Source organism: Podarcis cretensis, assembly GCF_951804945.1.
Source record: "Podarcis cretensis genome assembly, chromosome: 4".
Lineage (NCBI taxonomy): Eukaryota > Metazoa > Chordata > Lepidosauria > Squamata > Lacertidae > Podarcis > Podarcis cretensis.
In genome coordinates, this window is record NC_137173.1 from 79234809 (window position 1) to 79259029 (window position 24221).

The window sequence follows — 24221 nt, forward strand, 5'->3', positions numbered from 1 at the left end:
AACGAAGAATTGGAGGGAACTTTATAAAATGTATAATAATAAAAATTATTATAAATAATAAAAAAAAAGAGAACAGAGGTTTGACTGTTTCCTTGACTTGGAGGTCGCATAACTCCATACCGTCCAACATTTCTCTGGTGAAAATAGGGACGTCCTAAGGAAAAGCAGGACATTCCGGGATCAAATTAGAAACCAGGACAGTCTCTGTAAATCTGGGACTGTCCCTGGAAGATAGGTACACTAGAATCCTGCATCAGACCTCCACACTCAACACATGAAGGTTAGGAGAGGAGGAAGGGCTTTAGCTCAACTGAGTTATTAAGAGCTTCAACACCTCAAGCAGTGAATGCCCCTGAAATAATTACTTTTGTCAGACCAGGGTCTATGCAGGAAATCTGCCTATTTCAGTGCTGAGTGGGGCATGTAGACCACCTCTAAGTTTAGGGGTAGAAGAAATTGTTCTGAGACGACTCATCTGACCTTCACTGGCACCAAAAATTAGGTTCCTTTTTTCCTGGCTTAAGGGACGCGGGTGGCGCTGTGGGTAAAACCTCAGTGCCTAGGACTTGCCGATCGCATGGTCGGCGGTTCAAATCCCCGTGGTGGGGTGCGCTCCCGTCGATCGGTCCCAGCGCCTGCCAACCTAGCAATTCGAAAGCACTCCCGGGTGCAAGTAGATAAATAGGGACCGCTTACCAGCGGGAAGGTAAACGGCATTTCCGTGTGCTGCGCTGGCTCGCCAGATGCAGCTTGTCACGCTGGCCACATGACCCGGAAGTGTCTGCGGACAGCGCTGGCTCCCGGCCTATAGAGTGAGATGAGCGCACAACCCTAGAGTCTGTCAAGACTGGCCCGTATGGGCAGGGGTACCTTTACCTTTACCTTTTACCTTTCCTGGCTTATAATGCAATTATTACTCCAGCATCCATCATACCACCACTAGAGCATAGGTAGGTTTCTGGACAATTATCTACCTTGTCCAATAGCAGCCAGGAACTGCTATTTTTTTCAGTGGACAATAATAACTTCATTGTGTGTATTATAAAAGAGCAAACCCCTGCATTAATCCCAACACACGAAGAGGGTGATTTCTCCCTGCATTTCAGATATCTCACACAATGTACAGTCTGTTCTGTTTTGTAGCTTAATTGGCTTTTTACATGTTCCTTTTTCCTGTTCTTATTCCTCTTATTCTTAGTATACTGCATTCATAATAGACTAATAAGAAGCCAAAGCTGAGCATGTCACAGGCTGAATGCAATTTTAGACAATTCATATGCTTCCGGCATAATTATTATTGTTTTGTACTTGCTAGAGTGCCGCAATTCTGCCTCCCATTTTCTGAAGATGTCTTCTAATAGTCTTCAGTACTGATGCTTTGACTGCCATTATTTTGATTTTACTGAGATTTTAACTTCAGATGATTTGTATATACTCACACTGCCATTTGCTGCTATTTCAATCGTTTCGCTATGAGAGCTAAGGAAGGACGTCAGATGCATATGCATGTAACAAAAGCCCAACAGCTGCTTTTTCTGCTGAACAGAAAAGAGTTTTGGGGGATGGGAGCAGATCCCTTTCTCTGCTTCAAATCTAAGCAGCTCCCCTCCCTTTGTGAATTGCAAATGCGCATTTTGCAAGAGAAGCAACCCACCTCGCACCACATTCACCTTGTGTCCAACAAAGAGTTCGAGTCTCAAGGAAATCTTCCATATAGATAAGGGTCAGCAACCTTTTTCAGCTGTGGGCCGGTCCACTGTCCCTCAGACCATGGGGGGGTGGATTATATTTTGGGGGAAAAAATGAATGAATTCCTATGCCCCACAAATAACCCAGAGATGCATTTTAAACAAAATGACACATTCTACTCATGTAAAAACATGCTGATTCCTGGACCGTCTGCAGGCCGGATTGAGAAGGTGATTGGGCCGCATCCGGCCCCTGGGCCTTAGGTTGCCTACCCCTGATATAGATGATGCAAATGGAAATGGAGTCAGTTAAAAAGGACAAAATCTATCCTGTCAGACTGTTATTAATAACTGCCAGCTGGGCCACCATGATGACAAATGGTAGTTTCTCTGTGAGGTGGCCCTTCTTTATTATAACTCTTGCATTTGCGTGTCAAGGTCCCCAAGCCACACCCCAATAATTCACACATCACACATCAATTTTTGTTTAGGTTTTTGGCATGATTTTGGCCACAACTTTATTTAAATACACACAAGTGAGTGGTTGCTTAGGCATTGGTTCCGACTATCTGTCCTTGCCCAGGGACAGAACTGACTTCCGGATTCCAGCGGAAGCCAGTCAGGGAAGCAATTTTGAGGAGAAATGAAGCTGGGCATCAGTTCCTCACATCTCACCCTCATGCTCCTGGTGGCTTGTGTGGCCCAAGTCCGATGCCAGGGACAAGGACAAAAAGAATGGCAAGCCCCTGGATTCCTTTAAAGGAATTCCCTTTCCGCACCACCATTGGAGGGGTAGGCACTTACCCCTCCACCAACCAATTTAACCAATGCCTAACCGCCAACCTTACAAGTTGTGACAATTTGCTACGCAGTAGGCAAAAACCAAATGGCACCAGCCAATCAGCCAAATGGACAAAATTCCTACCAGGCCCCTGCCTCAAAGCAGAAGACCCCATGACAGGCATAGCAAGGTCAAGCGAACAACCCCCCCAATGATCCGGTGCAAGCAGCCAAGAGGACGCCCCAAGCTGGGCATCCAGCATTTAAAACCTCTGACCCCTCCTCCAAATTGGAAACAAGCAATTCTCCCCAGCGACCCAATTAACCAATTCACTACCTGGGTCTCTCCACAAATCTGCCCAGCAACAATGGGGTGGCTTGTATCCCCCACCGCAACACGTGCTCTCTGCTAGGGAGAACACGTTTTATCTAACAATATACATTTATGAACCATGTATGTTAGGGGAAAATGTGCTCTGGAAAATGGGTGGGGTGGGGAATTAAGGGTATGTGTAGATATTGATCCTAAATTGCTGTAACTCCAAGTTGTGATTCTTGAGTTTTCTTCCTGATCCGTTCAGTCCATTCCCTTTATATTTATGTCTTATGAATAGTGTTTGTAAAGTTTGTGTAAACTCAAACCATTTTAAGACGGGAATAATGAAATACTGAAAGGTTTAACCATAGCTGTGAGATAAATAAGTATTTCTCTCACAGGCTTAAGAGCTGACATTTTCACATATATTGCTTAGGCCCCTCCGTTGTGCAGGGACAAACTGTGCCCCCCTCGCCCACCATGTGGAACTAATGGGAGGCATAACGGCATCGATACCTGCAACTGTATACAATGGTACACCAACCTTTCCAGATGTTTTAGAACTACCCAAGTCATAAAATGCAGAGGGAAAAGAAAATTAACAATATCATCATCTTTAAATCACAATGGGTTTTTTTTCCCTGCTTAGAGTCAATTGACTCCATTTGCTTATATATATATATATTTCCCCCTGTCATGTTCAGAGCGGAATATAAACGAGCCTTGTTGAAATGGTAACTTTTCAGTCTGCATAATTAGCATGAGTGAAACGTGCACCCGTTTTCAATGCGATTCTTTTAGTTCTGTAAAATAGTTTTTCAAAACGGATGAATAAAACTAATGGGATAATCATTGCGTCGAGTGTGAAGGAATTGGGAAATTTCGAGACTTTCCCCCCTCATACAGCTGAGCGAATTGAGGCATTTAAATACAATGGTTGTAAAAAAAAAAAAAAACCGCCCACAATCGCAGGGCACCAAGGGCAACCCATGTGCACAACTCATACAGATGCAGGTCCTATGGGCCACAGGTGGCGCTGTGGTCTAAACTACTGAGCCTCTTGGGCTTTGCCAATCGGAAGGTCATTGGTTCGAATCCCCGTGACAGAGTGAGCTCCCATTGCTCTGTCCCAGCTCCTGCCAACCTAGCAGTTTGAAAGCACACCAGTGCAAGTAGATAAATAGTTACTGCTGCTGCGGGAAGGTAAACAGAGTTTCTGTGCGCTCTGGTTTCCATCACAGTGTTCCGTTGCGCCAGAAGTGGCTTAGTCCTGCTGGCCACATGACCTGAAAAGCTGTCTGTGGACAAATGCCAGCTCCCTCGGCCTGAAAGCGAGATGAGCACCACAACCCCATAAGGTAAAGGTACCCCTGCCCGTACAGGCCAGTCTTGACAGACTCTGGGGTTGTGTGCCCATCTCACTTAAGAGGCCAGGGGCCAGCGCTGTCCGGAGACACTTCCGGGTCACGTGGCCAGCGTGACATCGCTGCTCTGGCGAGCCAGAGTCGCACACGGAAACGCCGTTTACCTTCCCGCTGGTAAGCGGTCCCTATTTATCTACTTGCACCCGAAGGTGCTTTCGAATTGCTAGGTTGGCAGGCGCTGGGACCGAGCAGCGGGAGCGCACCCCGCCGCAGGGATTCGAACCGCCGACCTTTCGATCGGCAAGCCCTAGGCACTGAGGCTTTAACCCACAGCGCCACCTGCGCTGCCCACAACCCCATAGTCGCCTTTAATTGGACTTAACCATCCAGGGGTCCTTCACCTTTACTGCTACACAGTTTTCTGGTACTACACCATTTATTTCTTTTTTAAAAAATCTGTTTAACAAGCTGAAGGATAGAAAGCATTTCCCAAGTTTTAAAGTATGTTCATTGTCAGTAGCCATATAACAGCAGGGAACTTTAAACGTTTAATGTGTGCACCTTTTATGCCAGGAGAATATTAAGGACCACCTTCCCTCATAAGAGCCCCTTGATGTGCTCTGTTCAGTGTCGGAGGCCTTGTACTGCTGCTGTCGTGAATGCTGGAAGAAAGACCTGCTCCCTGCTGTAAGGTCTATTTCCACCTGGCCTGGGGGCAGGGCCCACACTCACCCTGAACAGCTAAAAGAGGCTCCTGGGAGGCCAGTGGGATATTACTGGAACAACTCTTGGGTTGGGGCCAGTGGCGCAACTGGCTGCTCCAGCACCCAGAGTGGCGTGTACCCAGAGGGCGGGGCTAGCATCCTGGGTGTGCGCTATCCGCGCCAAGGTTCCTGGGGGGTGCACTGTGTTGCTGCCCATAGCGAGTGTCCTGGGGCAGCAATGTCAAACCCCCATCCCCACTGCACCCACCTTGCTCTGCCTCTGGTTGGGGCAACTGGCTAAAATGTTTTAAATAGTTCTAATTATGGTTCCTCTGTTTTGTTTTTGTTGGGTTGGTGTTGGTTATCTGTTTAGTTGGGATTGGTGGTTACTTTAATTTGGGTTTGTTTGTTGTTGTTGTTGTTTCTATTGATTTATTGGTTTCTATTATTTATTAGGGACGCGGGTGGCACTGTGGGTTAAACCACAGAGCCTAGGGCTTGCCGATCAGAAGGTTGTGGTTCGAATCCCCTTGACGGGGTGAGCTTCCGTTGCTCGGTCCCTGCTCCTGCCAACCTAGCAGTTCGATAGCACGTCAAAGTGCAAGTAGATAAATAGGTACTGCTCCAGTGGGAAGGTAAACGGCGTTTCCGTGCGCTGCTCTGGTTTGCCAGTAGCGGCTTAGTCATGCTGGCCACATGACCCGGAAGCTGTACACCGGCTCCCTCGGCCAATAAAGCGAGATGAGCGCTGCAACCCCAGAGTCAGCCACGACTGGACCTAATGGTCAGGGGTCCCTTTACCTTTACTATTGATTTATTGGTTTGTTGCTTCTATAGGATGTTTTGTTTTTAGTGTTTGATAGTTAGATAGATGATGATAGATATAGATAGATAGATGATAGATAGATAGATAGATAGATAGATAGATAGATAGATGATAGATAGATAGATAGATGATAGATAGATAGATAGATGATAGATGATAGATAGATAGATGATGATAGATAGATAGATAGATAGATAGATAGATGATAGATAGATGATAGATAGATAGATGATAGATAGATAGATAGATAGATAGATAGATAGATAGAGATAGATAGATAGATAGATAGATAGATAGATAGATAGATGATAGATAGATAGATGATAGATAGATGGATGATAGATAGATGATAGATAGATGATAGATGATAGATAGATGATAGATAGATAAATAGATAGATAGATGATAGATAGATAGATAGATAGATAGATAGATAGATAGATAGATAGATAGATATGTTGCAAGCCACCCAGAGTGGCAGGGGAAACCCAACCAGATAGGCAGGATATAAATTATTATTATTATTATTATTATTATTATTATTATTATTATTATTATTACCTGGCTGAGTGAGGCTTAGTAGAGATCAACAAGAGTCGATTTCAGGCATTTGCATGGAAACATTACATTGTAAACAGGATAGAAGCCAGGGGGCACACCTGGAAACCCTGCCCTTCAGGGGGGCGGGCACAGATACAGTTGCTCAAGGCACAAAATGGTTAGGGGCGCAAAATTTTGACACCTGCTGCTGCTCAATACAGCTGCCTGCTTCTGTCACTGGGCTCTATGAAAATGGCTTCTCCATGCAAACCAGGAAGTGACCTCTCCAGACAATGGAACAATTCTTCTTATCTCTGCAGCTGTGATCTGCTGGATGACACAAATGCTATTAGGCAGTTGAATGTGCAAGCGTGCTTTGTCTCTGTTTCCCTCCCGCACAGCCTCAGGCACTGGCAACTACGCAAAACCATTGTGTTCCTGGGTATGCAGCTCCCCTTAAGATCTTAGAGCAATTGGCACAGAAGTCTGTAGAAGGTTTCAAAGCATGGTCAGGTTTCCTGATTGTGCCTGGGGATGTTGAGGTGGGGCTTACCTGTGCTCCAATCCTGGCTTACAATGTTGCATGTTCAGGCAGCCACTTCAGCATAGCATCCAAGTAGGGCCTTTTCAAGAGTGGCACCAGCCGTATAGCATGCCTTCCACTGAGGTGGCCCATCAGAACCCAACAGTTTGGTTTGTAGTCAGCCAAGTTTTACTTAGAGTTCAATGAATGGACTGGATGAGCATGATTAAGCTGTTGTTGTTGTTTAATCATGTCTGACTCTTTGTGACCCCATGGACCAGAGCATAGGACCATTAATTTCAGTGGGTACTCTGAGTAAAACCTAGTTGAATAGCACCATTTGGTCCTTCAGGTATTTCTCTCTTATCTTTGCCTGTTTATTTTCTCACAAACTGGCTCTGGGTTTTGTTTTCGTTTTGTTTCAATATATTCTATATTTGCAATGTGTGGTTTGGAACTGAAGGCTGAGTATTGTTCTGAGTTAACTTTTGCATTGTCATCGCATAATGTGTTTCGTGAGCTGCCTTGATTTATTGATTTAGAAAAGCTGGATACTATTCTAAAAAGGAAAATATATAAAATACCGTATTTTTCGCCCTATAGGACGCACTGTCCCATAAGGCGAACCTAGTTTTTTTGGGGAGAAATAAAGGGGGGGGGAACTATTTTTTTTCTCCAGGCACGGGGCTGGGGTGGGGGAAGCCCGAGCTTCCCCCGACCCCAGCCCCCAGAACAGGCAACTCTCCACAAGCCGTGGGAGCCCAGCGCCGGGCTCCCGCGCTTTGCGGAGAGCTGCGCGAAGTCTGGGCGCTCTGAGCTCAGCGCGCCCAGACTTCAGTATGCAGGCAACTCTCCGCAAGCTGCGGGAGCCCAGCACCGGGCTCTCACGCCTTGCGGAGAGCTGCGCGAAGCCTGGAGAGCGAGAGGGGTTGGTGCACACCGACCCCTCTCGCTCCCCAGGCTTCAGCAAAAGGCTGCATTCGCCCCATAGGATGCACACACATTTCCCCTTCAGTTTTGGAGGGGGAAAAGTGCATCCTATAGGGCGAAAAATACGGTAAGTAGATCTCATAGCCTGTCCCAAGATATGACCCATCAGGCTGAACAAAACTAATCAACCACAAAAGGCAGTCTGCCCACCAGGCAAAGCAAAACAAAAAACAAAAAAATCAACAACACAACATTGTTGGATTTCAAAACGAAATTTCAAAAATGAAAGTTTTCAAGCACTTGGGAGGTCACACATAGTTGAAAGGTGAACCGACCTGGACTATCCTGATGGCATCTGAGAAACTTTACCATGGACTGAACCAGGCATATATTTCAAGGTTCTATACATACAGTGGTGCCCCACAAGACGAATGCCTCTCAAGACGAAAAACTCGCTAGACAAAAGAGTTTTCCGTTTTTGAGGTGCTTCACAAGACGAATTTCCCTATGGCTTGCTTCGCAAGACGAAAACATCTTGCGAGTTCTTGTGAGTTTTTTTCCCTCCCCCCCCCTTTTTCAAAGCCGCTAAGCCGCTAATAGCGCTAATCCGCTAAGCCGCTAATGGCCGTGCTTCGCAAGATGAAAAAACCGCTAGACGAAGAGACTCGCGGAACGAATTATTTTCGTCTTGCGAGGCACCACTGTACAGCCAAAGACAAATGTAACTGCACAGTGATTCAATCACCATGCAATACACTGCAGGGCTTCTCACAGTGGAAGCTAAACCAACCAGGGCTATCATTTCACATTAGTGAGAACTTTGAGTAACCTGTTTCTAACAATGTATTTCTCATCAATCACATTTTACTTGCACTATTTTGTAAAACATATTTTGCATTACTGGATGTCATTTACCAAATCCAGTTATGTATTGTTTAACAGGCAGTGATTGCGATCATTATTATTTTAATTACAGCACTGCTTAGTTCAGGGAGCCATTACCTTAAGTTGTGTATGCAAGCCAGGAAAATAACAGCTCATTTTCCAAAGGTCTTAAAATGCTAATGTCAAGAGCAAAGATGGTGAAACAGGAGGAATCACCGTTATCTCCATTTTATAGTTAGGAAAGTATGGTGCAGCAAGATGCTATGCTTTATCCAAATTCACACTGGAAATCTGGACAAGATCCTTAGAATATATTATGCACCCCGGTTCAGCACTTCAATCACAAAGCTCTCGGCATCAATTTCCAGGTTCTTCATCTGGCGGAAATGGCAAGTATTTGGGGCAAAATAAATTATCCTGCATGAATTCCTTCCAAAACCAAAGCCTTCCCCAAAGATAGTTAGCATTATTAACCCCCTTGGGTCAACTTTGAATTGTTCTTCTGATCACAGAACCATAGATTTGCAGAGTTGGGAGCATCTAATCGAACCCGCTGTAATTCAGGAATCCTGCCCACAGCTGTCCCTGAGGGGTCATGAACCACCAACCTTCTAACAGCCAGACACACTGACCCACTGCAGAAGAAACACAAATGTGGTTGTACACTCACACTTCCCAGTTCTGCAAAAAAGTAAGCAGCCAAAACTGGCATATGTAATCATTCATATATGGCAACACTGTGGCTTATGAACCTCATTAAACTAAGGAAAATAGATGAAATTCCAAAAGAGGCTAAGTAAAATTAAATGAAGAAGCTCCCTTGTGTGCTAAGAAAAAGAAAGAACTTACTCTCTGCTGGGGTCACCCCCCTTTGGTTTAAAAAGGGAACGTGGTATTGAAAATGAATAAGGACTAGGCCTTCAGTAGATGAACATGCTAGTCAATAATGAAGGACAGGAAGACTGCTTTGAGCACACAAGGTTGGTGACTCTCGAGTCCAAATTGTCACAGAATATGGTTTTGTGCTCTTCTGGATTGCAGCAGACACCATTTCTGAGTGGAATCCCATGGTAGTTGTGAAGAGTCAGTAGTCAAGGGTATCATAAACTTGTGGTAGAATGGAAGAGAGAGGAAAAGCAAGGTGTGTGTGTGTAGTACATAGCAAGGTGTGTGTGTGTAGTACATAGGTAGTGTGTTATGGCACTGTTTCCCAACCTGTGGGTCACAACCTACAAGTGGGTCCTAATGCCTGTGCAAGTGGGTCAAGGGCTTTATACGTAAACCCAAAATTATTACAGGGCAGAAGATCTAAGGTCCAGAATTCATGTGACAACAAATCAATGGGTCACCATTATCAAGGAGACTGGACTTGTGAGTCATCATACCTGTTAAGTTGTTGGTGAACATATCAGACGACACAACGATTCTTCAAACAGGTCTTGTTTATTCACAGGCCCAGAACAGAACTGGGCTGAAGGGTTCAGCCAACCTGCTTATATAGAGCTCAACTACAAAGCAACAGTAACAAATTTCTGTAACTATCCAATCACTGAACGTCACTTTCAATTCCTTATTTACATATGTGGACCTGAGTGAAAACTATCTACAGTATCCCCCAGCTGGCCCAGGGTGAGAACTTCAGTACATAACAATACCCAAAAGGTTGGAAATCACTGTACTATGTGAGATGTTATGTCTCACTCATAACATAAGAGCCTTCCACTCTTGAGTGCTTTTTTTCTGTTCACAAAATAGAGCATTTTGACCCTGCCTAGTCTTGGGGATTTTAAGGATATGCAAAAATTTGGGAAACCAAGCCAGCTCTTTCCCTTACGTGCATAACTTAACCTCAGTGTCGTTTTTGGCTTCTACACGCACCATTTTCTTTCTCTAGGCATCCCTAATATGGCATTTTGTTTCTACCCATCAGACTTGATAGCACTTTTGAACTCCTTTTACACAATAAAGAGTATTTTTGTTGTTGTGAAGAAAGCAAAATGCTTCCTATCCCCACTATCTAGAAACAGAAAGCATAATTTGCTGAGCTACACATGACTTAGTAGAAGCAAGGGAAAAGGCACAATCTTATTAATTTTAGTTCAACATTAATCATGGGGGACTTTTTTGGTGTGTCTTGGAGATCAATTATTTTTAGAACATAGCCACTCTTTTATTTTGTCTTCCAATCAAATATTTTCAATTCGAACCTCAGAAAAGGAAACAATATGCTAAATTTAAATGTTTGTACAGAAAGAAGATGCATATTGGGTCTCTTGGCAAATGGTTGTTATTTTATTTTATTTTATTTGTTATTTTTTAAAAAATGTATTTCAGATCCACATTCATCTGGCACATTTGTGATTCCCCTTCTTCACCCTGAGTGGGTAACATGCATGGTTATACCATAAACAAATAACATCTCTCAGAATGGCTGATCTACGCTTTAGGGGAAACTGTGCCTGAGTTTTTGTGCATTAATTTTGTTAGCATTTCTCTTTCAGCCTGCTGACCCTGAGCAAAATTTGTCATAATAAGATGGTCATCTAGCTTTACAGGCTAAGACAGATTAGTCAACACGTGGCAGAGAGCAAAACCAAGGACTGGAACAAATATGAGAGAGAGGGGGTGGGTGAGAGAGCGAGAGCGCACAAACCACCAGGAGCAAAACAGAACAAGTGGAAAGGATGCAGCACAAATTCAAACTGAAGAGACTTAAAAGAGCATTGTAAAATGGTGTTTTTCCTCCCCCTGGGATAGAAACACTGACAAGGAACTGCAGGGCCCTCATGGTGGAACAGTGAGGTCAGTCTCATATTTTACCCACTAACCTCACATAACTGATAATCCAGACAGGAAGGGGTTCACCCTTGGCTGTCCGCTGTCAGTCATCTACCTGCTGCCTGTATAAGACTGCAGTAAATGGTCTTTCCTCTTCCCCAAGACATTGCTGGCAGGCTGCTACATACAAGATCCTAACTTCTGGAGATCTTTTCCCTACAAACTGTAGCTTCCACATCTGTGCACTCTCTCTCTCTCTCTCTCTCTCTCTCTCTCTCTCTCTCTCTCTCTTTTAGAAAGTATTTTGGCCTTTCCCTAACCAAGCCTCCCATTAAGTTAATGTCAGCTGTGCATGACTGAGACCCCTATTCCCCCCACAGAGCTACAATTTCACAGAGTTCCCTGGGAAGAAGAAGGGTTGACTATTAAACCACTCTGACTATTGTAGCTCTGTAAGACAATGGGAAGATAGTTTCATCTCTTCATTTGTAACAACGGACCCCATCTACACTATTCATTTTAAACAACCTCATACCACTTTAAATAGCCATAGCTCCCCACAAAGAATCTTGGGAAATGTAGTTGGTTAAGGCTGAAAGCTGTTAGGTGACTTCTATGTCCCTCACAAACTATACTTTCTAGAGTTGTTTAACGGCCAATCCCTCTTTCCAGCGACATTTATAGCTCTTTATCTCATGTCCATGGGAAAGGAAGCCGCTTCTTGCATGGAGCATGGCTTCTTCTGTAGTGACATTGGGGACAACCCCTCTCCAGAAATAGGCATTACCCATTTTTTAAGTTTTAAGGGCCAGGTAAAAATCTGTTCATTCTGCTGGGTGCTCCCGTTCTAGTTTCACTGAGCCACCCTTTCTATTCCAGTTTATCGTATTTTGACAATATACACAGCTGGGCACCCTTCACCTGAAGGCATCCGAAGGCAGCCTTTATCAAAAAGTTTTTGATTTTTGACATTTTATTATGTTTCGATGTGTGTCAGAAGCCGCCCAGTGTGGCTGGGGCAATGCAGCTGGATGGGTGGAATAGAAATAATAAAATGATGATGAAGATGATTCTGCGGTTTTATATTATCTGTCATTTAGATTGTTATAAACAACCTTAAGCAGTTTGCATTTGAAAGGTAGTATAGAAATTCTTGAAACGAAGATTGGATCTTTTTCTTCCCCTCTTTTTAACCACTCAGCTCTCTTGTCTAGGCTTCTCAAAAGCCAAATAACTCTGAATAACTGGTGCTGGTGACAAGAGACATGAGCTGTTTGTTATCATGGAACTGCTGATTGGCTGCAGTCGGAAAGAGAAGTCTGGATTAAATATACCTTGGCCTCATCATGGGATCAAGAATGTTTGGCTAAATAGAAGGATAGCATGAGAGATGCTTCTTGTTTCATAATAAATGATATAGCTCATATATGTTCTCAGGCACTAAGCCACGGACAGCCGACATGGTGCCTTCTGGAAGTTTTGGACTACAATTCCCATCAGCCCTACTTAGCACGGACAATGGCCAAGGATGATGGGAGTTGTAGTCCAAACCATTTGGCACCAGGTGGACTCCAACTAAATTCAACATTCCATGAAGATGTAAGAACAGGGCTTCAAGTGAGATCCATAAACAGATTGGGTGAGGGCCTCTGTTTAAGTCCCAATTCAAGAGCAATGGGAAAATGGAAATTAAAAGAGAGCTATTTATGCCAACAGAATGGCTGTTGGATGTGCAAATAGCACCCTGAAGGAGGAAAATTGCATTCAGTAGGATGAGTTCAGATACAAACATTTTTATTTGTCGGCAAAGAAAAGTTTCTAATAGATTATGCAGCCTGATAAATTCAATCATCTTGCCCGATTGTATTATTAGACTGGAAAGCTTAAGGTGGTGCATGAGGCAAAGAATGCAGCACACAATGGAAAGTCTAGATGGATGAAAAGAGAGCAGATCAAGAAGGGCTGTTCTGCTTGGCAGGTGCCCCTCATGAATTTTGAAGTGCAGGTGCATAGGGGGGGGATGCTTTTCGATTTCTTCCTTGAAACAAAAATTATACTGCGCAGATCACTAGAATGAAAAGCAAGTGTTACACTGAAAGGCAGACTGATTTCATGGATGACGTGGTTCCTGCTCATATGGTTAAAAAGAGTACTCTTCAAAAATAATTGATTTAAAAATTTTATTTATCATCGCAAAAGCTAACATGGGAGAGAAATAACCCATTTAACACTGCATCTCAGAATGTGCAATCTCTCTATATAATTGAAAATGATAGGATATGAAAGATCACTTAGTGGCAGATCTGAGTTAGCTATGAACAACAGGAAATTGATGGGATTAGATGGGAAGGGACTATTTATCCAAATAGCATACCATGCAGGAGAATATTGTGGTCTTTCTTTTTTACAAGGTTCCTTTACTATACGATTGCCTTCAGCTTCATATTTTGTAATAATTTCAAAAAATAATATTTTGGCTCCTACTGGTTGATTAAAGGTAAAGGTAAAGGTACCCCTGCCCGTACGGGCCAGTCTTGACAGACTCTGGGGTTGTGCGCCCATCTCACTTAAGAGGCCAGGGGCCAGCGCTGTCCGGAGACACTTCCGGGTCACGTGGCCAGCGTGACATCGCTGCTCTGGCCAGAGCCACCTGCGTCCCCCTACTGGTTGATTGCTCCCCTCTAAATTCTCTTGATTTACTTGGCAATCTTGGAGATGTGCCAGTGTTTGTTTTTGCAACTGCGTAAGAGTTCAAGGAGCTTTTCATGGAAAATGTTGTCACCCTTATCTCCTAGGTTTGGTGGCTCTGGAAAAAAAAAGGTTAATCCAATCTGGATTTTGATTTGCTAAATTGGACATTTTTGACATTTCAGTTCAGTGATGTGATAGCTGGAGATACTGAATTATAAATCACAAAAGTAAATAGCAGGGTTTCCAATGGAATCTCAGAGTGATCCATACAGACTTCTACATCTTGAATAGGGATATTTATTTCTACCTCGCTGCTTTGTCATCACCATTTCCTCACCCATAGATCTGCTGGGAATTTATTTATTTGTTTTTTTACAGATAAGAGAGCAAAAAAAAAAAAAATGACAATACTTCTGTGTGGCATCACCTGATGTACTAATTCATTGAAGCAACACATCTAGCAGCTCAAGGTCACCAAAAGCATATTATTGCATTTCAGGAAAACCTGCCACTGTACAAAGGTGGATTGATTTGGATATGTTACCATTGATTAGGTGTTTAAAAGCAAGACAGTAATTTGGGTGGCATTTTTAGTCTAGCTAGAGCTAAATTGATTCACACTTTTCCTCAAAAGATACAGGAAACTGCAGTGCTAATCAAGGGAAATTAAGTTGTGAAATGACTTGATTATCATAGTCTTCAAAATGTGGAGCAATTTAAAAATAAAAATAGTTGTCATGCAAACATGGCAATGAAGAAAACTTCCTAGTTTGGAGGGGCTGTAGTACAGAGTCAAACAAAACAATTCGTGGTGATTGATTGATTGAGTGATTGAACAAAATATATATTTTGATATGACCATTGGATTGAGAGCTGCTAACATTCTGCTCAGATTCTAGGGTGGTGTGTGTGTTGGCCAAATCTAAGAGGAATGCGTGGAATCACTCCTAGCACAATTTACTACACAAGAAAGAACACAGGAGTCCTGCTTGCTCAGACCGAAGACCCTCCTAGACTGGAATTTTGTTCACACAGTAGCCAAGCAGATACCTATAGAAAGCCCACAAGCAAAAACACTCTTCCACTCACAATCCCTCACAACTTGCATACAGAAGCATACTTCCTCTCAGAATGTAACAGCATGTGGGTATTCAGAGAACAATGGAATGACCAACAGGAAGGGACTTCTCAAAATACACTGTACCATAGAAACAGAATGAATCAACCCCCCAAACTGCCCCAGGAAGCTTTGGCAGAACACTAGGAACGAAAAATCATCATGTTAGTCTGTCAAAATCCTTGGGGAAAGGGGAAGGACTCTCAAACAACGAAGTCACCAGGCAGACCTCACCAATGAGAGAAGGGGTGCCAACTTGAATAAAATATTGGGGGGAGGGGCCAGGTAAGTCCCACCCCACATAACTGATCACAAGCACACACACACACACCATTTGAACTGCAATGCCCATCAACTTTGGGAGGCTCTTGGCTCCCTAAATATTTTAGTGGGGGCGAAGGGACTTCGGCCCCTAAGAGTTGGCTCCTATGAATGGGAGTATTCTAGGCAGGGAGCCACCACTGTAAAGGCCCTCTCCCTTATCACCACCTGCAGAGCCTCCCTCAGAGGGGTGGGGAATAGGAACCCAGCCTCTGAAGAAGATCTAAGAGTCCAGGTATGTTCACATCTGAAGTGATATTCCAAAATATATTGGGGTCCTGAGCCGTAAAGTCCTTAATGGGTCAAAAACATCACCTGAAAAGCATGCAGCCAGCCAATGTAGTTATATCAGAGAATTGGTGTTATATACCTGTTTGCCTCAAAACTGTCAATAATCAGGCAGCCGCATTCCATACTGACAGAAGCTTCCGAACCATTTTCAAAAGCAGTTCTGCATAAAGCACATTGCAAGAGCCCAATCTTGAGGTTACCACCAGAGCACAGATTACTTTGCCAAATTATCCCTATAACCCCAGATAGGGTTATAGTTGGGCCACCAGGCTATGCACACTAACCCATCAAGGCCACCTGTGCCTCACGTGACAGCAAAGCCATTTCCGACTCCGAGGAGATGGGGTTGCGGGCTAACTCCTCCCACACGCGCGCGGGGGCTGTCCTTTGCCTCCCGCGCGAGCAGGGAATCCCCGGGCAGGTCACCGAGCCGGCCCGCCAATCAGCGGACCGGGGAGGTGGGGCCTGTGCCTATTTAAGGCCAGGTACGCCCGGAAACCGCCCTCTTCCACCTGGACAGCTTCAAGGTCTTTCCCATCCCACCCACCCTTTAGGTTTAGCTAGCTGGACCTTGCTATGGGCTTCGGTTGGTCGCCGTAAGGGGCCTGGTAGGAATTTTTCCAACTTGGCCTACTTTGAGCCTTTTGGTTTTTTCGCCTACCTCGTAGGAAACGTCACAACTTCTACCGTATTGGCGGTTAGGCATTGGCAGGGGGAATTGATATGCAAATGAGTGGGGGGAAGGAAGTGCCATCACCTTCCCCAAATGAAAGGGGTAGTCCGGTAGAGGACTCCGGGGGGCATTGCCTTGTCCGAAACCTAGGGAGGTAAGGGCCTCCGGCATGCCCCCGAGCGGTGACACCCATGGGATCCTAGTTGGCGTACTTCAACAGGACCCCCACGGCTTGTGGACAACCCTTCCTGGTCTCCATGCCGGGTAGTCGTTAGGAGCCAATGCCTAAAGCCAATATCTTTCAATTCTGTAATCAATAAAGTTGTGGCCTTTTCATGCCCATTAACCTAAAATACCGTGTCCTGTGTCTTCATTTCACGTGGGGGAGGGGCCTTGCCACGCAATGAATGGTTTTAGACAAGTGGGAGAGCCTATTTCATTTATTAATTATCCTTTTTATTTATTAATTATTTATTAATTATCCTTTGCAAATACCTATTTCAGCAGAGTTAAAAAACAATGGCGATGCACAGCTTATCTTTAGAAGCTTTTAGAGACAAGGCTTTAGAGCCATCTAGAAAGAATTATGATATCCAAGGAGGCTTAGGCAGACTTGGATCACCTCCCTTCTATCTTTCCCTCTTAACAAAGAAATCAATCCCAGACTGTAAACAAGAAAATATAAGATTCGCTCACATTAAAAGACTTGCCAGGACTCAAACAGATACAGCGATGAAAATCAGGAAGGCAATAATCTTTAAAAGTCCATAAAGGTAAAGTTAAAGGTACCCCTGCCCGTACGGGCCAGTCTTGACAGACTCTGGGGTTGTGCGCCCATCTCACTTAAGAGGCCAGGGGCCAGCACTGTCCGGAGACACTTCCAGGTCACGTGGCCAGCGTGACATCGCTGCTCTGGCCAGAGCCAGAGCCAGAGCCAGAGCCGCACACGGAAACGCCGTTTACCTTCCCGCTGGTAAGCGGTCCCTATTTATCTACTTGCACCCGGAGGTGCTTTCAAACTGCTAGGTTGGCAGGCGCTGGGACCGAGCAGCGGGAGCGCACCCCGCCGCAGGGATTCGAACCGCCGACCTTTCGATCGGCAAGCCCTAGGCGCTGAGGCTTTAACCCACAGCGCCACCTGCGTCCCTTTAAAAAGTCCATAGTCCAACGCAAAATGCAATGTGCTCCTTACTGCCATCTTTACCTCATCACAGGCAGGAAGAAGAGGGTGCAGGGAGAGGAAGAAGATTAAGTTTTCTATTGTTCCCCTTCCCATCACAAAAGTTTAGAGGATGCAACATCATACAGTCCCCCTGATTGTGACGCTCTAGCAATCATGTGTTTGTGATTTGGGCTGCAGATACTCTTGCACAGGAGAACTCCCAAACCTCACCAATCTAGCAATCATGTGTTTGTGATTTGGGCTGCAGATACTCTTGCACAGGAGAACCCCCAAACCTCACTAAAAATTGAATCCCAAAGTTTGGGTGCTGTCACCACAAAGACCCTATTCTATAGACCAGGGTTGGGGAACCTCATGTGTTTGGCTCCAGGACTCTCCCCAGGAACTCATCCCCAATTACACCTACTGTATCTTTGCAGACCACATCCTCTGAGGTTTCCTTAAAAAACAAGCAGCCCTTCCAGGAAGAAAGTTACGGAGCCAAACATAAATGCTTTCTGTGAAATGAGAGGGAGGGTGGTCTGGTCACCTTGTCTATTTTTCCTGGTACTGAGGACATAGCTGAATTTCCATGGTAAGCATAAGGTTGTCGGGGTGGCTGTTTCTCTAATTTTGTGTTATGCCTAGGTTCCTCATGGCAGCCATTTTGTGCAATGACCCTAGTACCCACACCCCACCCAGGTACCAGCTATTTTGTGACTGGCACCCCGCATAGCTCTCTAAAAACAGTACCCACTGTTCCAAAGAGGTTGGCTGGCAACTCCTGGTATAGAGAAACTCCAGAATAAGTGAATATACATCTCTCCTAAATATACATCTTTCTCCTAAATTGGCAGAGGTTCAGCTTGGCTCATAGGGCTGTTTTGATAGAGCTTCTTTCTGTTTTGTGATCTGGTAAGCCAGAGAAGTCTGTTCAGCGTTGGCACTCACGCTCTGCTGTTCTCTAAATTCACATTTTCATTTCTTGGCAAAATACTACTTGCCTCATGGCACAATGCTCCAGGGATGCATTACCTTATTGCTCATCGCATCTGATGATTAGCCAAAGTCATATTTTTGCCTGTACCATGGCACAGCCAAGTCAAAGGAATCTATTCAGAAAGCTATTCTGACTGTTTTTCATGTTCCAGCCTCATCCCCTGAATCATAAGGAAAAAGTACCCTCCAATGGTGTTTGATAAAATAATAATCATCATCATTTTCAAAGCAAGCTTTGAGAGGAGTGTTTTCTGCAACAGAAAGTTGTGAGTTGTAAATAGAGACGATGATTCCCAGATTTTCTTCTTATAATTTGTTTTAATTGTCAAAATACAGCTTCTGTAACTAAGAAGTGACAGCAAGCTCATTAAGTGAAAACAGATCTTGGAGACATTCTGTCCCCAATTATTGCTAAATTATATAAGCTGAACAGCCTATCCCCTTCCCAGTCACTGAATAAATGCACAGGCACTGAATCTAGTTTTGCACACTATGGATTCTGGAGGGGAAATCATATTATTTGGCTTCCTTTTTGAATTTGGGGATGCTTCTCTCTTCTCATAGGAAGTTGGTTTGGGGAAAAAATCTCCCCCCTAATTTGTTAAGCTTTAATATAACTTACAGCACAGTTCTATCATGTTCTGTATTGTCTTCTTAGAAGGAAATCCCATTAAGTTCACCTCGACTTTCTCCCAGGAAAGTCTGGAGCAGTGGTGTTGTTTTTTAAAATCAAGGTTTCACTGTGTAAAGCAGAACCCAACCTGGTGATAAAAGAATAAATGATTTAAGGAGAGAGCAGAAGAAGCCCAAGATAGGAAAGGAGGTGACAAGGGAACACCTAGCTACCTGAATTCAAATGTCCCGATGATCTGCACCCAAAAGTACTAAAGGAGTTTGCAGGTGTACTCTTAGAGCCTCTGTCTATAATCTTGGAGAATGGGTGAGGTCCCTGCAGATTGGAAAGAAGACCCAGGTAACTACCGACCAGTGAGGTTGACATCCAATACCAGGAAAGGAACCTTAGAACAGAGAATAGCCATATCCTTAACAGTTAACAACAGTGGGCTGGATCCAAACCTTGCTCCCACCAGTAGGAACAAGTTCTGAGTAGAGTTCTATTCAGGAGACATTCCCACCTACAGACAAGGGAGGTCACTTCAGGCTACAGTGCCGCGTCCCATACTGCGATGGAGAAATTGAGGACCTTCTGGAATACTGAGGTTGGTGGAAATGGGATTCAGGGGGAGGGAGAAACCTCGATCAACAGTCTTCCACATATCCTCTGGCATTTCTCCGATGAAAATTTGTTGTTGTTGTTGTTTAGTCGTTTAGTCGTGTCGAACTCTTCGTGACCCGATGGACCAGAGCACGCCAGGCACTCCTGTCTTCCACCGCCTCCCGCAGAAAATAGGGATGCCCTATTCCATAATAATAATATTAATTTTAATATTAATACTCCATGCATCTGACTGCGTTGCCCCAGCCACTCTGGGAGTTTTCCAATATATAAAAAAGCATAATAAAACGTTAAACGTTTAAAAACCTCCATATAAAAGGCTGGTAAATCCAGGACTGTCCCTGGAAAATAGGGACACTTTTCCATGCACAGAATATAAAGCCTAGATCCAATCCAAGGTTTCTAAAAATGCCTATGCTGTAAAGTATATACTTTTTAAAAATCTCACTTAAGAATTAGAAGCACGAGAGCAAAAATTAAACAAAACATGGCTAACTCCAAAACCCACCCATGTGCACACATTTTTAATTGTTGATCTTGGTTTTCGCTTTCCATCTCTTAGCCCTTGCACAATAGAACAGAATCGCAAGAAAATGTCGTGTGATTTCTCCTATTTTTGTCTTTAGGGTTTGCTTTTATTTTTCACACCAGCCTGGAGACGAAAGCTAAAAAGGTGGCTGTTAGCTGAAAGAGATCTGTTCTGTGCCCCCACATCAGCAGGAGAGTCTTTTGGGGAAGGAGGGGGGGAAAATGTTCCCAAAAGGATTCTGGAGAGCTCTGTAATGAAAATTGAGGCAGTAATTCTCATCTAGTCTACTCTCTGTAGTTGCTTTTGAAGTGGAATACAATAGAACTAGCTGACGAACAAAACCAAGCATGAATGCCTGCATCCAATACGTACATTTCTCATAAAGGCATCAATTTTTCATTTCTCATTTTTTAATATATATATATATATATATATATATATATATATAAAATGCTGCTGCACACTTTTACACGGTCTGTGGCTAAGCACTGCAGTTTGCTGACATGAGCAACCATGAGTCTGTAAACTTTACTTTTGCAATGGCAGGTAATGCCTATAGGGAATTTGATTAATAAATAAGCTCCCTCTTCTCTGGAGCTGAATAGTCCTGCCACCAAATGACTCTGTTTAATACCCTAAATGTGGCCAATTCTGGTTTGTAATTCAGGAAGGCGGAGGGCAGGAGTGGAGGGAGACCTGGATATGAAAGCCACAAGCCTACAGACAACAACTATTTCTCTGGAGATCTATCAAAGGGTTTGTGGATAACCATAGAGGCAAGAGAAGCTATCGTCTAGTCATAATCTGCAGAAAGATTGAAAGGCAAAAATTAGTGTCATATGTAAATAATGGGGTGTATCAACACAGAAAGTTAACTAATCCCTCTCAGGACAGACATAATAAAACAGAAGTTTGGAAATGAGCATAGGGAATTCTTCCATTAGGGTCTAAGTGGACAGACCTTATTTTATTTCATATTATTTTATTTTTATTTATGCCCCTTTCCCAAGTCTTGTCTATGTAGCTATTCTATTTATTTATTTTTTAAAAAAATACATAAAACTTTCCACATAAGAAATTCCAAAGCAATTTCCAATGAAAAGGATATTCAAAACATTGCCACAATACAACTAAAATCCCAATAATGAAACTACAAGAAATACAACAATATGGGAAGATAGGCAGAATCAATTTAAACATAGCCTCTGAAAACATGTGAGAACACATGGCACTTCACTATGCAGTGAAATCCCACAAAGGTTGGAGCCATCTGTGCTTCTAAGGGGAGGGAGTTCCGTAACTAAAGCACCACCACAGAGAAGACCCTGCTCTGGGTGCCTACACAACGATCTACACCCTTTGGTAAAACTGCAGGACACAGATTCCTGACAAGTATCAGGGCTCAGGGTGGTTGATATGGGGAGAGGCACTCTGTCACATAAAGCGTGTTCTCCAATAAATGAGAGCACGTGTTGCGGTGTGGGCCACCAGGCCAGGCCTCTTGTTGCCAGGCAGGTTAATAATTGTTGCCTGGCATCATGATTGGGTAACCGGGTTGCTGGGGCAAATTGTATGTTGCAAATTGGGTGGGAGGGACCATAGTCTTTAAATATTGGTGCACTCTGGTTTCTCTTTCTCTTTGCAGAGTGCATCGGATCACCCGCCCGCCTGCCCTCTTTTCCGGTTGACCTTGCTTTGCCTGTCATGGGGTCGTCTGCCTTGGCGCAGGTGCCTAGTAGGAATTTTGCCATTTGGTGATTGGCTGTGCCATTTGGTTTTTGCCTGCTACTCAGCAATTCGTCACAACTTGTAAGGTTGCGGTTAGGCATTGGTTATAATATGCTGGTGGTGGAGGGGTTCAGGCGGTGCCTGCCCCTCCTATTGCGCTGAAGGGAATTCCGTTAAAGGAATCCTGGGGCTTGCCATGATTTCGTCCAATCCCTGTTATGGGACCAGGGCCGCCCAATCCCTGTTATGGGAATCCTTGTTATAGGACCGGGCAGGCAAGCTTTCGGGGAGCTGCTGGGGTGAGCGGCGTGGGTCCGACGCTTAGCTCAAATGACCCCCAGTTTGACTTTCTCTTCTACTGGCTACCGATCGGACCTCGGGATGTCAGTTCTGTCCCAGGCGGGGGGACAGATAGTCATAACCAATGTCTAAACAACCACCCACTGATTTTGTATTTTAATAAAGTTGTGGCCAAAATAGTGCCCAAAAACCAAAACTAAAATTACGTGTTATGTGTGAAGTTATTTGAGGGGTGGCCTGGGGACCTACACACGCAACTAGGTCATTAAGGGTTTTATATGTTAGCACACTGAATCAGGACTGATAGCAAATAAGTAGCCAATGCAGATCCTGCAAAGTAGCTGTTATATGACACTGCACACGTGCTAGTCAGTACTCTTACAGCTGTATTCTGCACAGTTGCAGTTTTCAGACATGTTCAAATATAGAGCACATTACAGTAGTCTGAATCGGAGGTAAGCAGAGCATGCGCAACTAGGGCAAGGTGATCTCAGTCCAGGAACAGCCACAGCTAGTGAATCAACCAAAGTCAGAAAAAGGCACTCCAGACAGTAGCAGACCTTGGGGTCCCAAATTTCAGCAGCACCCTGTGCAGTGCCAAAATTCAGTGTCCCCCTCCTCTCACGCTCCATTCTACATCGTAGTTGTGGTGCCTCTGAGCTCCCCTAAATCTGTTCCCCTAAATGTGCCCCTGCTCCGGTCCATCCAGACTACCTGGGCCTTGAATGACAGGGCTGGATACAGGAGTACCCTCAAACTGCATACTGTACCTGTTCCTTCAGGGAGAGTGCGACTCCTTTTAGATCAGGCCAAGTCCCCAGCTCCAGACATGAGAAATGTCTACCAAGTGTGCTGCTGCCTTGTCAGGATTCAGTTTATTGGCTCTCATCTAATCCAATCCCACATCCAGGGACCAGCTCAACTCCAACAGAGCTTCAGGTGATACAGAGAGATAGAACTAGGTGGCATCAGCATAATTTGGGAGGCGATAAATAAGAAGCTGTCAAGTACAACATTCCTTGTTCTCCTAGAGTGGACATGCAGGGGAATGTTTGGTCCAGCCAGTCGACAACTTCCTGTTTCCCCCTGGGCTGGAACATCCTTCCTTTGCATGTGACTAGAGGTGGGTGTGTCCTTACCTGTCCAGGTAACAAAAGGACAAGGCACACAGCACTCTCTCTCTCTCTCTCTTTGACTTCCTCCATCGTTGGAGCAGCTTTTTAGCTAGAAATGCTCTGTTGGCTGTCTGCCAACAGAGGACACTGGGATTATCTCCATATGGGATAGATCCACATGTATATATCTGTAACTAAGTCTGCCATCAGGGATACCATTGTGAAGTGATGTGAGTAAACTTCATTTATATACTTTAAACAAGATTGTGGTGTGTTTATTCTTTTAAGGGGGATATAAGGGAACTTACCAGGAACCGAATAGTGAGAGGCTCACACAAGCCTGCAACCAGCTATCCGCTGTGCATTTAAAAGGGGAATGTAAAGCTCTGCTAAGTAAAAGAACTTGCTAACGCAAGTTAGTAAGAATATTAATAAACAATATATCCTCTCCTGCCTCCCTGAACATTCCCATACATACTGATGTGATTTTATGTGCTCTGGGTTGTGTGAATTTAACTTAAATTTGGGAGAAAGACAAAGAGCCCTCCCCACCTACTGTAATCTCTATTGGAGGCCCTTTTGTATGCCTCAACACCTTCGGAAATACATTTAGGGGCAACCATGCAAATGGCGTTTTCAGAGACACTGTACACGCTTAGAGCTTCTGGAAATTTTTTGAACCGGAACATTTTCAGATGCCCTAAAATAGAGCATAATCTGATTT